At 39.8% G+C, this 19,835-nt stretch overlaps 1 protein-coding gene across 5 annotated transcripts in view; it reads right to left on the bottom strand.

The window, feature by feature from the left end:
- ELMO1 (engulfment and cell motility 1) overlaps window positions 1-19,835 on the bottom strand; it is a 527,802-nt gene that overhangs the window by 418,295 nt on the left and 89,672 nt on the right. The window contains exon 2 of one of the 5 annotated variants that reach the window (XM_087860896.1): window positions 2,188-2,349. The exons of the other annotated variants lie outside the window; for them this stretch is intronic. The gene's annotated coding sequence lies outside the window, so the exon portion shown is untranslated. The remainder of the gene's footprint in view (window positions 1-2,187; window positions 2,350-19,835) is intronic. 5 annotated transcript variants of the gene reach the window in all.

The raw sequence follows: 19,835 nt of genomic DNA, 5'->3' as shown, positions 1-19,835 counted from the left end.
TGCCCTTCTCTCCCTCCTCAGTCCTTCACGTTTAATCCTCCAGAGGAGCACGAGCCGGAGTGAGCGTGAGGTCAGACGGCCGCCTGGGTGTCAAGCTGAGTCCCACCATGCCCACAGCTCTGTGACTTGGGACAGTTACATAACACGTCCAGCCGTCAATGTCCTCCTCTGTGACACTGGAACAACAGTGGAACCTTTCTCATAGGATGTTGTGAAGACTAAACATAGAAAGCAATGATAACAGGGCCAGCTAGGGTAGTATTAGTGAGTGTTGATTTAGCAGGCATGGGGTGCCTGGGTTCAGCCCCCTGTAGCCTCCCTAGTGAAACACACAGAGGTCCCACCGCACGGTGGTTCTTTCTCCCTTTGGCATCATAACAGAACTGGACAAACTCTTCTGACACTAGATAGGAAAGATAACTTGGTTTCAAGTCCATGGAGGTTTTATAGATATGGTCACCTTTTTTTTTTCTGGGTTCTAAAAGATGAGCACAATTTTCTAGGTGAGTGACTAGGTTGGGAAGAATTGGAAGGGGAAGGTTAGTGTTAAGATTCTGGAAGGATCCACCTGCCTTTCAAAGGCAGAAATGCCTGACCAGATAACCTGATGGAACAAAACAGACTCTATTTTCTCCCCAGACCCATGTCTCACAGGAAAGCTCTCTAAGTATAGAGAGGTGACAGGGACTCGACTTCTCGATCCTTTCTCTCCAAGGACAAGTGGGTGTGGTCTTCAGCTACTAGATGTTAAAAATCCCTCAAGAAGGATGGAAGGGGTGCTCTCTACACTGAGAGGGACCTGCCCCACTATCACTGCACAGTTTCCCAGATGCATGTCACTGCAGCCCTGCAGAATGACTTCCAACCTCGCTGTCCTGTTTTCCAAGTGAGTAGCCCTACAGTGGCAATGTTTCCCCCAGCAAGTTGGCAGAGGGGACGCGTGAGATACCTGGGGCCTGATGAGCTTGCTTGCCTGACCTGGGCCCCACCATTCCCCAGAAGCTGGGGTTTTAGCAGGAACCAAGGCACTGTGGCCAATGGTGACACAGCACCACTACTAGGGTATCACATCCTGCCTCTAGACAGAACTTTGAAATGTTTCTCAGGAAAGTTTCCATTCGAAAACATGAATTTCCTCCATTTTCAGGGCTTTAGACAGCTTATCCCTCCAGTAATGAGGCATAAGCCCACACCCCCAGCAAGACAAACAAAAACCAAAACCTGACTTTTCTCTCTCTTCTCCTTCACCTTGGGAGGCTCTGTCAAGACTCCCAGGATTGTATGATAGAAATCTCCTCTTCTGGTTTTTATCTGGGTTCCCTCACAAGTTTGCTGCAATTTGCCTTAACATAAAATGTTGTCAGGGCACATGCTATCAGCATGGACAGGGGCCACACTTTGAAGAGTTTTTCACACAAACACCAAGATCATAGTGGATCCAGTGGGCCAGGGTTTGCTGTTGGTGAACAAAAGGATTGCTCTTCCATAGGCATGTATGTGAATCTAGAAATTCCTTACCACGTTCATTTAAAAAATAAAAAATGAAAACAAAACTAGTACAAACCGGGGGAAAGATAGCCGGCAGTTATGTCCTGAAAACCGATATTACTGATTATACCCTGGAGTTGCCAGTCTGCTTACTGCCAACCCGAGGATCACGTTCTGGATGGATTTTTTTGTTGCAAGCTCATTTCCTCTTCACTTTCCCCTGGGGAGAGGTTCCTTACACTAAGTTTGTGTGCCCTGGGAAGAGGGGAGATTAAAAGCTGACAAGAAGAAAACAGAGGGACTTCTAATTCAGTGTGGCAGTTTGCTGAGTACCTTTTAAAATTTACTTTGGTAAATGAACAGGATGTTGATAATTTAAAGCCTTTTTTAGGTGCACCTGGGTGGCTCAGTTGGTTAAGTGTCTGCCTTTGGCTCAGGTCATGATCCCCAGGTCCTGGGATGGAGCCCCACATTGGGCTCCTTCTCCCTGCTTCTGCTTCTGTCTCTGCCAATCCCCCCGCTTGTGCTTGTGTGCTCTCTCTCTGTCAAATAAATCAATAAATAAAATCTTTTTTTAAAAAAGTCTTTTTTATCTGCACTCAGTTCTAGCAAACTTGGTATTCAACCTGTTAATATCTGCATTGATAAAGACTCAGTCAGGCAAAAACCAAACCAATCATAATAAAAACAACCACATACAGGGGCACCTGGGTGGCTCAGTCATTAAGCGTCTGCCTTCGGCTCAGGGCGTGATCCTGGTGTTCTGGGATCAAGCCCCACATCAGGCGCCTCAGCTGGGAGTCTGCTTCTTCCTCTCCCACTCCCCCTGCTTGTGTTCCCTCTCTCGATGGCTGTCTCTCTCTGTGTCAAATAAATAAATAAAATCTTTAAAAAAAAAAAAAACACATACCAAAAAAAACCCCAAAAACCAAAAAAACAAAACAAACAAACAAAAACCCACTAAAACCCAGCTAGCTAGATTAGTGAACGAGATTGTGAAAAAGAATTAGAAAAGGCTGTCATGCATCTTATCACTTTCCTATTACAATATACTCTGCCTTGCCTAGAAAAGAGGTCAGATATTATAAATCTTTGTGGAACACTTGAGTTCTGCTGACAGGTCTTGTAATGGGGTCAGATTCTAGGACCTAATTATCTGAGGCATGAATTTAATGAATGAGGTCAAAGAAAACCTGATTCTACTCGACACCTAAGAATCTTACTTTTTTCATCTCTTCAAATCAAAGCTAACTGCTCCAAACTTTTATAGAGGCAAGATGGCATAAGAAAGAAGACAGGTTTTGAAATTGGACAGATCTGGATTTGAATGTGAAAATGGGTAATGTTTTAGGCCAGGGCATAAGATTATAAGATTTGCATTTTGCCTTAGGCTATTGGTAGAACACACTGGAATGCAGCAAGAATAGCCAGACTGGTGGGGTTTGGTAAGAAAGAGATTGAGGACAGTGGCTTGGGCTGATATAGTGCCTTGGCAATGGAGAAGGTGAAGGATTTACGAGGCATTTAAAAAATGCGAATCAACAGGAATTAATGATACTGGATATAGAAACGAGGGAAAAGCTGGAGTTCAGGGTGACCCAGGATTCTGGCTTACTTAACAGAAGAGATGGCGACACCATTTGCTGAAGTAGGACTACTCTAAATAGAAGATACGCTCTCGGCCTATCTGTTGACCACCATCAAGTCAATAGATGTATACACTCATCCAGAGGAACCGGTGGTGAAGCCCAAGCCAACAGTACAAGAGACACTCCTCTTCCTCACCTCTTCCTTATGGGCCTCTTTGCTTCACTGCAGATTACACCTAAAATTCATGGCCATTTCCTTCTTAGTAAATTGAGAGGCATCAGAGTTCAGCAGTTACAGCCACAGATTAGACTCAGATTGCATGTATTCTAATCCTATTTTCACTGCCTCTTAGCTTTGTGGCCTTGGGATAACCGCTCTCTATGCCTCAGCTGACTCAACTGTAAAATGGGGGAAAACACAGACCTATCTCACAGCTTCCCTGAGATTAGTATTAAGATGATGATGGTAACAGCTAGTGTTTATATGACTTACGAAGCTCCAGGCACCCTCCTGAACCATACAGGTATATGAACTCATTCAGTCCTCCCAACAGTCCTAGGACATCCGAGCTGTCATAATCCCCATTCTAAAAATGAAGAAATGCAGTCACTGAGGAAACCAGCCACTAACTTGGCTGGTTAACGATCTAGCCAGCCCAAAAGCCTGTGTCTGTACCATTACACTGAACTTCCTTTGACCTTAATACACACAAAATGCTTAGAACAGGGCCTGGCACAAGGTGAGAGCCAGCCAATATTAGCTCTATTATTCTGAAATTCCAGGGGTTTACAACAAATATGGTTCATGAGGAAGAAGGAGGCTTTAGGCACTTTTCCATTATGGACCCTTTTGTGCCTTCCCACTTGGTACTAACGTAATATTGACGGTGACTTAGTAACCTTGCTTCTGACTTTGACTCCATGGAAGGAATCTATGGCTGAGCCTTTCAGGCTCAACACAGACTTAATTCTCGACACTGTGACAGAACCTGTAATTTGACCCTACCTCTGAGAGCTCTGCAGGTAAAGTACCCCATGGCTCAGCATAACTTCTGGTCAGGTAAAACTGGAATGTCCTGATGGCCTCTATGTTTTTACATTTCCACTTAAGAGTTGAATATACATTCCTACAACCCTAGACAAAGAACAGAGGGACTCTTTTATAAGCCGATAACATGATTTTATTCCCACTAACAAGGAATAATCTTAATTGACATCTAGCTCTGTCTAAGTATATAGCCTCAGAACAAGTACTCAAAACTGAAATAATGACTTTTTGGTATCAGGCCCCAGCATTTAATGAGCTTATTTTGGCAAAAACCTAAATAGCAAATCAATTCACTTAGGTATAAGACAGCTTACTGGGAAGTTACACAGCTTAAAGTAGAAGTTTACAAAACTTGACCGAGATTTAAAAAAAAAAAACAAAGACCTGAGGTAGATAGACATTTCAGACATTAACTTATAGACTGTCCAGGCAAAAATTCATTTAGCTACATGCTAAGGCACAAATTACTGGGGGACCAAGAGACACAAAATACCTTTCTAAGAAAAAATCCAGGATCTGCCTGAGGGTACTCCTTGACATGCCCATGAAGAGGTAGGGTGGCTGCCCACACAAAAGTGGAATTAAATTAGGCTCATCAAATTTCCATAGGATTTCAACCCAATCCCCAGATCAACCGACGAGGAAAGGTACATGTTGTAGCAAGTAACGACATGTCAAGAAGAGTAAAGAGTAATTGCACTCTGTACCTTTACCCAGTAAGTGCAGTATTGAACACAGATGGGGACTACTTCATTCTCAACAGGAAAATTTTTAAAAGTCTTAAGGTTTAATAATAGGACATCTATTTAATAATTTATGGTAAAGCCATAAGAAGAAGTAGTCATTAAAAAATCACATCTAAAACATCTGACACTAGACAATATTCCCAATATATTTTCATTGATTCATTTATATCTATTAACATTTAAATATTAACAAATATTAATTTTAATTAATCTTTAAGTTATTAATTTTTAATTTATTAATATTATTTAACACTCACTACAATGCCAAGAACTCAGAGCAACTAGAACTCTCATACATTGTTGGTTAAACAGTTGGTCTCCTGGGCACCTGGGTGGCTCAGTCGGTTAAGTGTCTGCCTTTGGCTCAGGATATGATCCCAAAATCCTGGGACTGGTCTCGAGTTGGGCTCCTTATTCAGGGGCGAGTTTGCTTTTCTCTCCTCCCCCTGCTCAGTCTCTTGTACTGGCTCTCTCTCTCTCAAATAAATAAATTTAATGAAAATCTTTAAATGGTAGGTCTCATTTAAGAAACAGTTTGGGCAGTTTCTTATAATATTAAATGTACATTTCCCATATGACCCGGAAATTCCACCTCTAGGTATCTACCTAAGAGAAACAAAGGCTTATGTTCACACAATGACTTGTAAGTGAATGTTCATAGCAACTTCATAAAAGCCAAAAACTAGAAACAATTTAAATGGCCATCAACTAAGGAATGGGTCAACAAATTGTGGAATATCATCCATACAATGGAAGACTACTTAGCAATAGAAAATGATAAATTACTATACACAATAATAGAAATGACTCTGAAGAGTATCGTGCTAAATCAAGGGTCAGCACACTTCAGCCTACAGGCCAAATCTGGCCCTCTGCCTGTTTTTGTAAACAAAGTTTCATTGGAACAGAGCTGCGTACCTTCGGTTTATATATTTTCCAAGACTGCTTTCATGCCGTAATCAGCAGAGTTGAGTACTTCCAACAAAGACCCTATCGCCTACAAGAAGGCTTACTGTCTGAATCTTTAAAGAAAAAGTTTGCCAATCTTTATGCTAAAGAAAAGCAGCCAGATACAAAAGAACACATACTGTATGATTCCCTTTATATGAAATTCTCTAATAGGCAAACTATATTGACAGAAAACACATCAGTGGTGACCAGGGTGTGCGAAGAGGGGTTTGACTCTCACAGGGCACACAACGGAACTTTTCAGAGTGATGAAAATGGTTCGTATCTTGATTGTGGTGATGGTTACATGACTGGACACACTGGTTAAGATACACTCGCTGAATGAAAAGTGATTGGTTTTGTTCTATCTCCACAAAGCTGACCAGAAAGAACATGTAATATAATATAATTTATCAATTACTACCTCCTACAAGGTGTTACCAGGTACTACCTCTTTCAAGGTATCCTTCCAAGTGCTGGGAAGGTGACATTGAATTTTATGTTCAGACCAAGCTTCCGCCCAGACAGTGCAGTATAAAATGGCAGACTCTCACAATGACCCATAGTGTACCCACATTATAGCTTAGTGTAACTAACTAATAAAGGGCTTGTTTCTTCATCCTAGTCTTTCTGTAGACACTGTCTTTATGCAATCTCATACGATCCCATACATATATTTTAAATATATATACAAACCCAAATTTTCCTCCCTTCCCCCTTCCTTTCCTCTCTACCTCCTTTCCTCTTTTCCTTCATTCTTTCCTTCCTTCCTCCTCAAATAGCCACCTGCCTACTTGATACAGATACTTAATTATCTCACAAGCACCTCAAATAGCATATCTGAAACGAAACTCTTTCCTCCAGAATCTATTCCTGCTTCAGAGTTCTCCATATCAGAAAATGGGATTGTGGTAGAGCGTTCCACCGGCTTTTCTATTTCTCCTCTTCCTCTGAGCAATGGAGATGATTACACTTCCAGTCCTTGAAATAAAAGGGTATACCCATATACATAACCTACTCTGGCCAATGACATGTGAGTAGAAGTGACAGAAGTACTGAAGAGTCCGTGCATGAACTTTCATGTCCTCTTTTCCCTGTCACAGCAAATTTGGTGGACCCAAATGTGTTAAAATGGTGGGCAGTCCAATCACTGAGTTTACAGGACAGCTGCCCTGGAGGCTCACCTGGATGTGTAGCTCACTTGGCATGACTGAAATCTTTGTGCGCTATTGGCCTGAGATTTTGAGGCTGTTGTTACCACTGCAGGACCTAGTCTTCCCTGAGTAACACAAGGACTTCAGCTACTCATGCAAAAACCCAGGTGTCCTTCTTGACACTCCTTCTCTCTTACCTGCCATTTCTCATCCACCACTAATCCAACTAAACTCTCTCAAATCTATCCCACTTTCTCCATCTTCACTGATATTCCCTAAGCTAAAACAATCTCTCTCAACTGGACTCTTCTAACAAGTCTCCAGTATCTTCTCCACACAGCCACCAAAGTGGAAACCACAAAAATTTTCTAACGGCTCTTCTCTTCAAGTGTCTTCAATGGCTCCCCACTGTACTCAGGCTCAAATCCAAAGTCTTTAACAGGTCCACAAAGGCCTATATAATCCAACCAGTGCCCACCTGTCCAGACTTCTTTCATATTCACTCTTACTCTCCCTTTCTCTCTCCGCACATGCCAATCCCATTTCAGTCCCTCAGGCCCTCTTTCGGTTGCTCTAGCATGCCAAATGCTTACCATGGAACTTAGTCTCCCTTCCTCTCCATTTTTCCTTTCTGCCCCCAGCTACCTGAAGTCACTCTAAAACACATTTACTACTCCTTTTACTTCTTCCCTTTCATTTCTTACTTGAAGGGGAAAAATAACTCTTGAAAAATCTCGAGAAGTGATAAGATTAAGCTCTCAGAATTTAAAATACCATAAGATCTAAACACTGGCAAAAGTAGCAAGAGAAAGGAAGTTATCTCCAGTGCTTGGGAATTGGGGAAAGGAATTAAACAGAGTGAGTAGGAAACCAAAGAGGCCAGGGAAGGGTTCTCTGAAAATTATACCCTGGGAGGACTCTAATGGCTTATGACCACCACCACCCACTCCAATCAGTATTTCTGTATTTAATCCGGATCCCTCAAGAATCCCTCACTTAATTCAGCTCTAAGACTCTGCCCTAGGCCATAAGTCTCTCAGATGTAAAAGAGTCTCCTCCTGACAGAAGGCCAGAGAATGCTCTCATACATCCCCATCTCTGGGCCACTGCGGTGTCAAAGGATGATATCCTCCCAGCAAGACAAACTGGAACATTCAATACATTTTTCCATTAGGATCAAATTCTCCAAATAGTCTTTGTCTGTGTCTTTATTAATATAAAATGAGAATTTGGAGATACTCAGGGGACCTTCTTATGGCTGTGTCTAACATTGATTCTGCCAAATACAGTATTAAATCCATGACTAAAAGTGTTCCAAGCTTCAGACAAAAATCTAGAATGTTGAAACATACTTAACGCTTAAATTAGGAATCTCCTGAAGAGTTTTCCTCACACTTGACCATTTGTGCTTTCAACTAAATGTTAATCCAATTGGAGAAAGATACTTTCTTTTCATGTTTGCTTGTGTTAAAAATCATTAGTGAACAGGAAAAATAACACATGAGTTCTATAAGGCATGCTTAAATGCTTTAATTCTGGTCTTTATTTCTGCTATGGTATTTTTTTCCAGAATTCTTAATCCTTGTAATTAAAATAAGAAAAATTCAAGTCAAACCAACTTTGCTCTTTCTGTCATTTCACCATTTTAAAATTCTGTAAGTTTTATTTGAGAAAGGGGAGCAAAGTAGAGTGCTTTTGTAGACACATCCTGTCCTTCAGGTGCAAGACAGCTCAGGGTATTTCCCTTTTCTATCACCATTGATAAAAAAAAAAAATTCAGAAAGTGAATCCTACTGAAGATCAGTCAGAAAGTTTCTTGAGAAAGCTCAAAAAGTTTCTATAAATTCTTATATGTCTTGTTAAAGACGATCTCTGGATGGTATCCAAAACATCTTCATAGTTGACAGTTGTGAATGACTGTCATAACTTGAAAGGTGAGAAATGTGGGTACGTTTTTAGCTTTTACCGCATAAAAAGCTCTTTGTCCGCACAGGTTTCTATCTGAGCCTACATGGAATGGGAAAGCAATAGTAGTTTTCCTGTCTCCTCCCATGGATTGGAAAACACATCCACTTTTACTGAAATAACTTCTAATATCAGGCCACATTTTACTTTGTGTTTTAAATTCTCTGATGTGGTCCTAAAGTCTTACGGTAATCAAAGGCTGTGAAACTTCACAGAGTGAAGAGTCCTTCAAATGAGCACCTGGAAATGAAAGAAGTTGTTTCTGTGAATCAATTCGCAAGCTTGCTGCAGGGGATCATGTTGAAGTGTGGCGAGGAGGAGTGAAGCCAGGAGCTTCAGAGCTCAACAGGAAAGAGATGGTATCCAAGCTCCTGCTAGTTAGCGCTGGCCAACACCAAAGCAGCAGCAGGACATAAAGGGCAGCGGGAGATCTGCTCAATACTGGTCCCAGAAGAAGCTCTCCTCATTAGAAGCAGCAGAAGAGAAAACTATCATCTATTGCAGAACCACCAAAGAGCCAATTCTCAAATACAAACTACTCATCTCAGTCATTATTTCTTATGACCAAAACTTTGATCTCAGTGATTATAAAAGTTCAAACCCAGTGTGAAGACACAGGAGAAAATGTGGCTTCCGAGGTAAAGTGGAGAGCTGAAGAGCTCACCAACTAGTTAATCAATGCAGACAGTCTGAAAATTCTTTTCCTCAATAGTAGACTCTTGTCTCAGTTGCTTACAATTATTCCAACTCATCACTTACCTTTTCTAGGAATATCGAGACATAGAAAGTATCACCATGAACACCACTTTCCTTCCCATGTTGTCATCATACCAAATATGTGCAATGACTTTAAGCTTCATAAGTACAAAAGTGTAAAATAGTTAATATTCATTGTATGACCGACTAAAGATTACAATTATATTGATAAGAAAACATCTAATAAATGAATCGCCAGACTAAGATTTCACTTCTCTTCCCCACTAACAAGGTCCTTTCCACCAATGAGGTTTCCAAGGTTATTAAAATGACCCAGGAATTGTTTCTGAATTCTAAGCAGAAAAACCTATCATAATCAAAGGGACTAGATGAGAAGGAAAATTTAGGAAGAGTTGCCTTACTTTTGCCTCTGAATTTTCATACCTGTGCCATTCTTCTATAAGACAAAGGAAGAAACTATAGTCACATCCTTTAGGAATGGAAAATCCAGTGTATTTTTTTCTTCAAAGTTAAATCGTGTTGCATACGACAACAACAAGTATTAGTAATAACAATTGTCTATCAGACTTTAGCATTAACTATTTATCATATATTAAAATAGACAAACCAAATTTCCAACATCTTTCTCATTTCGTCACACATAGGATCTCTGAGGTAGGTCAGCAAATACTGTCACATAATCTGATCGTGTGAATAGGTTACTGAAGCACAGAAGTTAAGACCCAGCTCAGAATCAATCAGACTCATTCCAGTATCTTAACCCCTAATATTCAAAACAGTAGCTGAAATAAGACAAAGTTATGGGATTGTGTATGAATCAATTGCACTTATCTAAATTGTATGTTTCTCTTTGAAGAGCGGAAGTCAGACTGAGAGTTCTCCACCTCACACTGAAGAGTTTTATCCATAGAGCAACTCAAGGCTGGAAAGACACGTTGCTAATACATGCCCTTTCCAGGGTTCATTCCTCTAGAGTCTGTAGAATAGCAACATCTCCCAACCTGATGCAAAGAACCAGCCCCAACTAAGTAACAGCATTCTCCAAACTCCTCCAAGGGGAAAGAGAGATTCTTTGCTCATTTCACAAATATTTATAAGGGCCTCTCTTCCAGCAATCATGGAGCTTGTAGATCCTGACACAAGAGTGAAGGAAACCCAGGCTGCTACTCACAAGGCCTTTACATTGTTATTCTCAGCAACCAGACAACAGGCTAAAGAAATCATTGAAAGGATAAAAGAACAAAAAGACAGCAGATGCTACTAAAATACTTTATACCTACAAAGTTCCATTACATCAGTAAGACTATGAAAGCAAAATCTCTCTGATAAGGAATTTTTACAAGCCCAACATTTTCTGGTCTCTTCCTCTTTCTGTCCCCATCTCCTACACTACTCTTCCTGGCTCATGTTCTTCTGGCCACATGGGACTTCTTGAAGTTCCTCAGAAATACTATGCTTTCCACCCACTGTTCCCACAACTTCCCATAGCTGCTTTCTCACCTTACTCAGGACTCACTCAAATGGCATATCCTCACAGAAGCCTTCTCTACATAACCCAATGCCAGTAAAATTGCCACACATGCCAGCACACATACATTCCCAATTACCCTCTTCCCCTCTCTGTCCCTCACCCTCCTTTACTCCCCACTTATCACTACCTTGCACCATACTATAAACTCACCTATTTGTTTATTATCATAATTTCACTCTAGAGTGTAAACTGTGAGGCAGGGATGCTGTCCTCTTCACCATTCTACCTCTAGTCACACAGTAGGCTCTCAATAAATATCTGGTGAATGAGTAACTAATAAATCAATATACTGATTAGATTGGGGGTAAGCCATTTATTTCTTAGACACTTTAAGGAAATTCCTCAGAAGTACAGTGAAAAATAGCAGGTAACAGGTTCAACTCAGTAAGTGTGTGACCTAGAGAGCCTGGGGAAGACTACAGAAGAAAGAATTGGTTACTTAAGCATGATGTAAAATAAGTATCACCAGACTGTAATAGAAAAAAATGAGCACTGGACCCAGGTTCCAGTCACAGTCATGGAATCAGAATACTCTGAACAACAAAAACAAAACAAAACAAAACAAAAACAAAGCTAGAAATAATAGCTGAAATGCAGTACTTTACAAGAAATTATTTTACAGCATATAAAAGAAGCAGAAATAAACTACAGCAACCATATACTATTTCCCACTATCTCCTCATCTACACTAACCTCCACTGCAGGCATCATCATCAATCACTGATAATAAATCTAACTCCCTTCTGCCATGGCTAAATAGGACATCAGAATCACTAACACACAAGACAATCACAATTTCTTAAAGCCTTTTAGAAAACTAAACAAATTAGGAATAGAGGTAAACTTTCTTCCTAAAGAATGTCTAAAAAAAATCCACAGCAATCATCATTCTCATTTATGAATCACTGAGCATTCCTTTTAAAATTGAAAACAAATGTCAAATAGCACAACCTCTCTATTAAATATTGTGTTGGAAATCCCAGCCTACAAAGTAAGACAAAAAAAAAAACAAACATTATAAGGATTAGGGAGGGATGGGGCAGTTAAGCATCTCCCTTCAGCTCAGGTTGGGATCAAGCCCTGCACCGGGCTCCCTGTTCAGCAGGGAGCCTGCTTCTCCCTCTTCCTCTCCCCCTGCTTTTGCACTCCCTTTCTCTCCCTCTCTCTCTCTCTCTCTTTCTCTGTGTGTGTGTCAAATAAATAAATCAATAAATCTTCATTTAAAAAAAAAGGGTTCAGGAGGGAAAGCAAATTTGTCATTATTGTCATTATTCAGAGGATATAATTATCTAGCAGAAACTTTATTAGTATTAATAAGATAGTTTGTCAAAGTTTCTTAATGTAAGATCAATACATAGAAGTTATTTTCATTTCTATACACCAGCAATAAAGAATTAGAACAATCTTTTAAACATACACTTCATAATAATAATAATAATAATAATAATAATAAAGATAGGAATATATCAAACAAAATTTTACAAGAGCTTTCTACATAAAATAAAATTCATTGAAAAATTTTAAATACCCCAAAATAGATGGAGAGACATAAAAGTCTGAGTAAAAGGAAACAATACAGTAAAGACATCAACAAGGATATGTAAGGCAGGAGAAGGGCCGACCCACGGATGACAGCTTAATAACTGCTAAAGTGGACACTGCGGACTAGTGTTGAGGTAGACGGACCATTTAATAAATAGCACCGGAACAATGTAGGGAATTATTAAACTCAAGCCCTAGATCACAATCTACATCAAATGAAACAATTCCAGGGGCGCCTGGGTGGCAGGCACAGCGGTTAAGCGTCTGCCTTCGGCTCAGGGCGTGATCCCGGCGTTATGGGATCGAGCCCCACATCAGGCTCCTCTGCTATGAGCCTGCTTCTTCCTCTCCCACTCCCCCTGCTTGTGTTCCCTCTCTCACTGGCTGTCTCTATCTCTGTCAAATAAATAAATAAAATCTTTAAAAAAAATAAAATTAAAAAAAAAATGAAACAATTCCAGAGATTAAGTATAAATGAACAGAAAGGAAAATCTTAGAAAATATATATATACAAGAATATCTTAATTTTATCATTAGGTAAGAAGGATTTCTTAAGAAAGATACAAATAGCCCAAAAAATAGAGAAACAGATCAATTCATCTACAAAATAATTAAGAACCATTCATCAAAAGGTACCGTAAGAAAAAATGTAATAACAAACATAAACCACCGTTAAAAAGAAAACCACAGGCCTAAGATGGAGTCAGTTACGCTCGATCAAGTCTCCAAACTGGGACTTAATACCCAACCTAATTGCAGATTCAATTTCCCCCAAAATGTAATCGTAAATGGTTAGTCAGGAATTTTCCAGTAGGCACCAATGAGGTAATCTCTCTCATGGATCTACTACAAGATTAGGTAATCTGTAGGACAACCCAGTTTACCTGAAACAATTCTTTCTTTTCTTTTGCTAATAACTTTCTTACTCTACCCTCCTTCCTATGAAAACTCTGCATTTTGTACAGCTCTTTAGAGAATCTCTCTACTTGTTAGATGGGATGCTGCCTGATTCATGAGTGGTTTAATAAGGCCAATGAGATCTAAAAATTTAGTTGGTTAAGTTTTGTTTTTTTTAACATCACTTACTGAAAAGGTATTTGTAACATTTATAAGGACAACAAAGACTTATTATACAGCATATAAAAAGAGTTCCAATGAATCAATATGAAAAGGATAAGCAACCAAAAGTCATGTTGGCATTTCATGAAAGAGAAAACATGAAGGTCAATAAACCTATGAAAAGATGGTCAGCCTCATTAGTAATTAGGAAAATTCAAAGAAACCCCAATGCAATACCATTTTACATCCTTGAGACTAGAAAATTTATACAATCTGACAATACCAAGTGTTGAAAGTATGTGGAGCAACAAGAATTTCATGTGCTCCTGGGGAGAATTTAATTTGGCACAACTACTTTGGGAACATGATAACATTGCCTAGTAAAGAGGTAGGTGTGTAAACCCCCTACATCACAGCTGTTCCTTTCCTGGGTATACATCCTAGAGAAACTCTTATTCATCTACTCTAGGAGAGCTATACAAAAATATTCATAGCATCATCCTCACAGCAAGAAACTGGAAACAACTCAAATAAATGTCTATCCTGAGAAAAATAAACTGTGGCATATTCATAAAATGGAATACTCTATAAAGAGTGAAAAGGAACTACAGCTACATGTATCAATATGGGTGGAAATCAGAAAGACAATGTTAGCATTGAGCAAATCACAGCAAAGTTCAAAAAGAATAATTCCATTTTTATAAAGTTCTAAAATGCATTGTCTATATTTACATAACCCTAAAAATTAAAAAAAAATCATGAATGAAATATTCAGGACAAAGGTTACAAAGGTGAGGGAGGGGAAACGGATCAGGGCTTCAAATGTACTGGTAATGTTCTATTTCTCAAGCTGGGTGGTGGGTATGTATTAATATTTTATAATTCTTCATTAAACACTACATATCTGTTATATATCCTCATTTGCCTATATGGTATACTTAAGAAAAATGTAAAATTCTATCATAATTTATTAAAATAAAAATGTTAAGTGTTGGTATTTATTTACCTAGAAAATCCACTTATGTGAAACACCAGATTTCAGCATAAGAAACGAATGAGACATTCCTATACTAATACAAAATGGAAGTACCTTTAAACTTTCTTGTATATATTTAAAGTAGCTACGTCTCCACAAACTGCATGATGCAGAACAATCTATGCTCTGCTAGAGAATAAATCTTTTCTTTCCCAAAGAAGGAAAGAGCATGTTTTCTACTGAGGTAGAGTTAAATAACCTTCACATTTGAAAAGCACAGAATAAATGCAGTCTCTTCCTGGTTCTCTTCATCACTGGCATGTTTCTTATTCTTTGCCTGAAATTCCCTTCTCTCACCCACCCCTTTGCATTTACTCATCACTCCCTGGATGAGCTGATGGCTTGTCGTGATTATTTAGCAACTCCCGAGGACGATGGGGTTGGTGGGGCGGAGGTTCATACAGAGAGAAATGAGAAAGCAACGGAGATGGAGGCTCAGAAGTACCTTCTTTCCATGTCCCCATTACTAAAATAATAAAAATATCTGTCAAAACGAAAATCCTGAAATGACTTCATTTGCTACAATACTTGCTAGAAATTACCACTTAGTCATTATCTTGACCTTTTGCAGTGAGTAAAGGATGAACACTGGGTCTGTTCAGTTTGTTTGGTTGAAAAAAAAAAAAAAAAGCAATGAGCTTCTAGTTCTAAAACTCACTAATTTATTATAAATAATTTAGTCCTGTCCCTGCATTTTAAAAATAAGGAAGCTACAAGAAAAGTGACTGAGGCAACAAACACAGCATCGTGTGATTAAGACCATAATGTCTGAGGTGACGATCACTAACTGACTCTATCACTAAGCAGCAGGGTGACTCTGGGCAAATCCCGTAATCCTCAGTATCTCTGTTACATGTGGGTAGTACTGCTCTCACACGTTTGCTGTGATGATTACATGATGCCAAGCGCTTCCATGACACATGGGCACATAATAAATGTTCAGTATGCCGTCATTGTTTTTATGTCCTGAAATCACAAAGCCAGGAAGATCCAAAATAGAATTTTCCATAGATTTCCCTTTTTATCCACCCCTAACCTACACATCTCATTTTTGAAATTATAGCCACTTAATAACACTTTTTATAACATTGAGTCAAACTAATAAACTTTTCTCTCCTCCCCAGGGCTAACTGAAACATATGTAAGTATATTCCAAACTAATAAAAATGCAGTAATTCAGTAAATAATGGCCACTCTCCTTTCTGCCAATCCCTTCAGTACAGTTTACATATTTAATGGGTATTTTCAGCTGTGTTTCTAGATAAATCCCTCACTCGTCAAGGGATCTGGCAGTTGGCACCTCTCCTCAGCAGTCTTTTTTCATAATTATCTCCCTTTTTCAACCTGGCATTGAGCAGAAGAGAGCGATAATCATGAGACATCATCTCCCCAGTCAGGCAGGCTCTTAATGATGGCAAATGTAGCCACAGCCAGCCCAGGTGGCTGAGGCTTGTAAAAGGAACATTCCCCTCTACTCTTCTGATCTCACCCTCAGTGCTGAGAAACAGTCCCCGTGTGCCGTGACACCCGAGGGAAAGACCACCTGAAAGACCCTCACCTAAAACCCTCCATGCTGCCAGCTTTTCAAGTCAGCGCCTCACCTCACAGCAAGAGAATCAGCTATAAAACTGAAGATGGCACTCGGGGAGGTCTGCTCTGGGAAGCGCGCACTTACTTACCCCAAAGCCAAAAGCAAACAATCTGACTAAACCAATATGCAAAAGTGGCAGTTTAATAAATTTAGACTTTTGTGGTAAATCCCTCTGTTGAGGATTATGCTTCATCTTTCTATTACAAGAAGTCTAAGGCTTATTTGTTCATGGTGCTATTTTAATTTAAGCAGTGCTTTTCTTTTAAACAACTCGACACGTTATCATAAACGCTTAATGGCTATGCAAACAATTTTTACTCACTTTAAGCCAACGCAACTACTGATAGAAGCTCAAAGTGTAAATAGAATCAATCCATGATTCCCAGTTCTCTCCTTTCCTTGCTGCTTTAGAAGACCCACTCGGAGTTCAACCAAGCCTCGTGTTTAAGGCACTAACAAAGCAAGAGCATCCAATTGATGAGAAAATACAACATTATTTGTTACTTAATGGTTCTAAAAAATACAAGGTCATCATCATGAGAAAATGTGCACTGTGTTGGATTTCCTGACACTTATTTTATGATTTTCATTTTAATTATATATGGGGTGTGAGCACCATGGATGAAGTTCCCAAGGAGCCAGTCTGGCCCTAGTCCAGCTTTGGCCAGCTTTTCCCAAGAGCTCTAGTTTATTATATCTTGAGATCACACTTAAAATATCTAACACCAGCACAGGGCCCACGATGACCAATCATAAGGGATGCTGGCCATGACCAGTATACCAGTGAGTCCTGGCTAAAGGCCAGAGCCTTGGACACCCAAGAAGTCCAGGAAGGAAAGAGGAGGTGGCGGCAGAAGATGTGATGTTATGCAACCATTTGTGTCTGACTGTATCAGCAGCCAGCTCCCATTTCTCCACGTTGTCCAAGAACTTATTAATATGTTTTTGGAAGTCTTGCTAAAAGCTGAATATACTGTATCTGAGGCATCCTTACCACTTGCCAGATAAAGGGAACATTAGTTAGTCATTTTTTAAAAAATCTAGAACTTCTACAAAGTAATTTTTGGTTCTTTGTTCCTATCTCCCTGATTCCTCTAATACTTCCCCTCCTTGGAAACAAAGCAGTACTCAAAAGCACACACAATCACATCTTAACAGGTTACTCCTTTCTCTGCTGAAAACTTGGTAACAGAAATAGAGAAGCCTTTCTGTGTTTAGGAACCAGTAAACAGATACCAAATGTTTCCTAGCCAAAAAGCACTGATTCATGCAGCTCGAAAGGGAAGGGCTGAACCAGTTAGCAAAGGTTTAGGATTATACCTTTGATCAAAGCCCTGACCTCATGTTCACTGTTTTTTAAGCATTTTTCATTTATCCAAGATCAAAATGTTGCAAGGAATCTGTGAACTTATAATTCACAGCATCTCTTACTTACACATTAGTTAAAAATCTCTGTATCCACAGGATGTGGCAGGTCTTACAAGTTTCAAAAAAGGGAAACTGCCAGACCAAGTGTCTGTCTTTTGGTGGACAAAGATAAATCACTAGAAGCAGATCTTTCAGAGATGAGTCAACACAGCAGCCTCACAGTTATGCAAATGAGGGGTGACCTAGTACCACTGAAGGGGAGGAGGAGTGACCTTTTGTGACCTGAGCAGGGTTACCCCTTCCAATACTCCTTGATGGGCAGAGTAGATCAAGGAAGAGAAGGTGGATACATTTGCATAGGGATAGAGGAGCTATGCTCTACCTACAGGAAAAAAAGGAATCTAGAATCCCTCACTTACAGCATCCACTTTAATTAGACTCTGATGAGTAGGGTTTGTCCTGACAGAAAAGGAAACCTAGAGTCTAAAGGGATTAATTAACAGTCCACCAAAGTGGTATTAAAACTACTTTAAACTGAAAACATCAGAACAATCAGCAGCCACAGAAAGAAAATTATCTAAACTTACGCAGAGACTCCAGAAAATACACCCTCCACTGGCACCGACTCCCCCCCCCACCCCACTTGAGGGAGAAGACTGACCCTTAGCACCAGGAAGTATGAATTTAGCTGTTCTTTAGCATCAAAAAGCCCAACAGAACTTTCCATACTTTCTCACTGAAGTTCTCAGCACCTCTTTTTTGTTAAGTTGGTACATAACCTTTACCTTTGAGTATTCAGCAAATTACCCAGTACTGGGTACTCCTGCATGCACATGTAAATAAACCTTCCCTTTTGCCTCTTAATTTGTCTATGGTCAGTTAAATGGTAGGACCCAGACCTTTTGAAGCTAAGGGTAGAGGAAAGTTTTCCTCCCAATAGATCCCAAAGACAGGAGAAGTCAGAAGTAGAACCCAAGTTCAAAAACAGGGTCTAGAGAAAATCCCACAAAAGCTCCCACAGTCATGCTGGCCTAGGGAGCCTGGAGCAGCAGTTCAGCTCGGTGTGTGCACACCGTTAGAAGGCCAATGTCGGAGCGCGTGGGCTGGCCTGTGTGGGCACCTGGACCAGATCCCAGATGTGGCCCCTAGTTCTGTCTCTCCTGGGCAGCCTGAAGCAGATCGAAAACCTGGACCAGGAGAACTCCTTTGCAAAGAGTGGCAGAACCGAAGAGATGGGGCATTAATGGACCTCCAATTAATGTGTGCGAAAGAATGCTCAGAAAATTGATATGGAAAATTAAAGAATAGTAACCAGATTTGGACGCCAATATGCACAAATTCACAGAGATAAAGAGAAGGGAAGAAAAAAACAAACATCATTTTAAAAATTGCTATTGCCAGGAATAAAAAGGGGGGAGACTAAAATTTATAGATGTATTCATGTAAATACACTTATATCTAACTTGCTAAATTCTTGACTCTGCTCACCATGATGTTTCTCCTTCAGCATTTCTCTTTTCAGAAGATGGACCTCTATTCACATAATCTGAGAATCATTCCGATAGCTTTTTTTCTCATTCCATACATTCATATACCATCAAGACCAACAGATCCGACCACCTAAAAAGGTCAAACAGACTCTTCCAGTTTTCTTCCACCTCCACTTTCACCATCACTTCTGCTGGGACTGTTGCAGTGGCCTCCTGACAGGTCCCTTGGATTCACTTGCTCCTCCCCCTCCACTTGCAATTCCTAAACTACAGAGAACTTTTATAATGTCTTATCACTTTCTTTCTTAAAATCTCTCAGTGGATTCCCATTACTCTTAGACTCCTTTACAGGACCTTATCTTGCCTCATTCTCTCCTTGTTCATTACTTTTCAGCGACTAGTTCTTCCTAGAAAGGGTCAGGCTCTATCCTACCTCATGCTCTACCTGGAAAGTAGGAGATAGTCCATAAATATTTGCTGAATGCTACTGAAATTAGCTATTTTAAGTTCCATATTACCTATGATAAAATAACTATATGACCCAGTTTGCTTGACAGTCCTTG

This window comes from Ursus americanus, chromosome 3, assembly GCF_024610735.1.
Source record: "Ursus americanus isolate L20-20 chromosome 3, mUrsAme1.1.p, whole genome shotgun sequence".
In the NCBI taxonomy this organism is placed as follows: Eukaryota; Metazoa; Chordata; class Mammalia; order Carnivora; family Ursidae; genus Ursus; species Ursus americanus.
The sequence above is the reverse complement of the archived record's forward strand: the minus strand, read 5'-3'. Positions and strand labels throughout refer to the sequence as shown.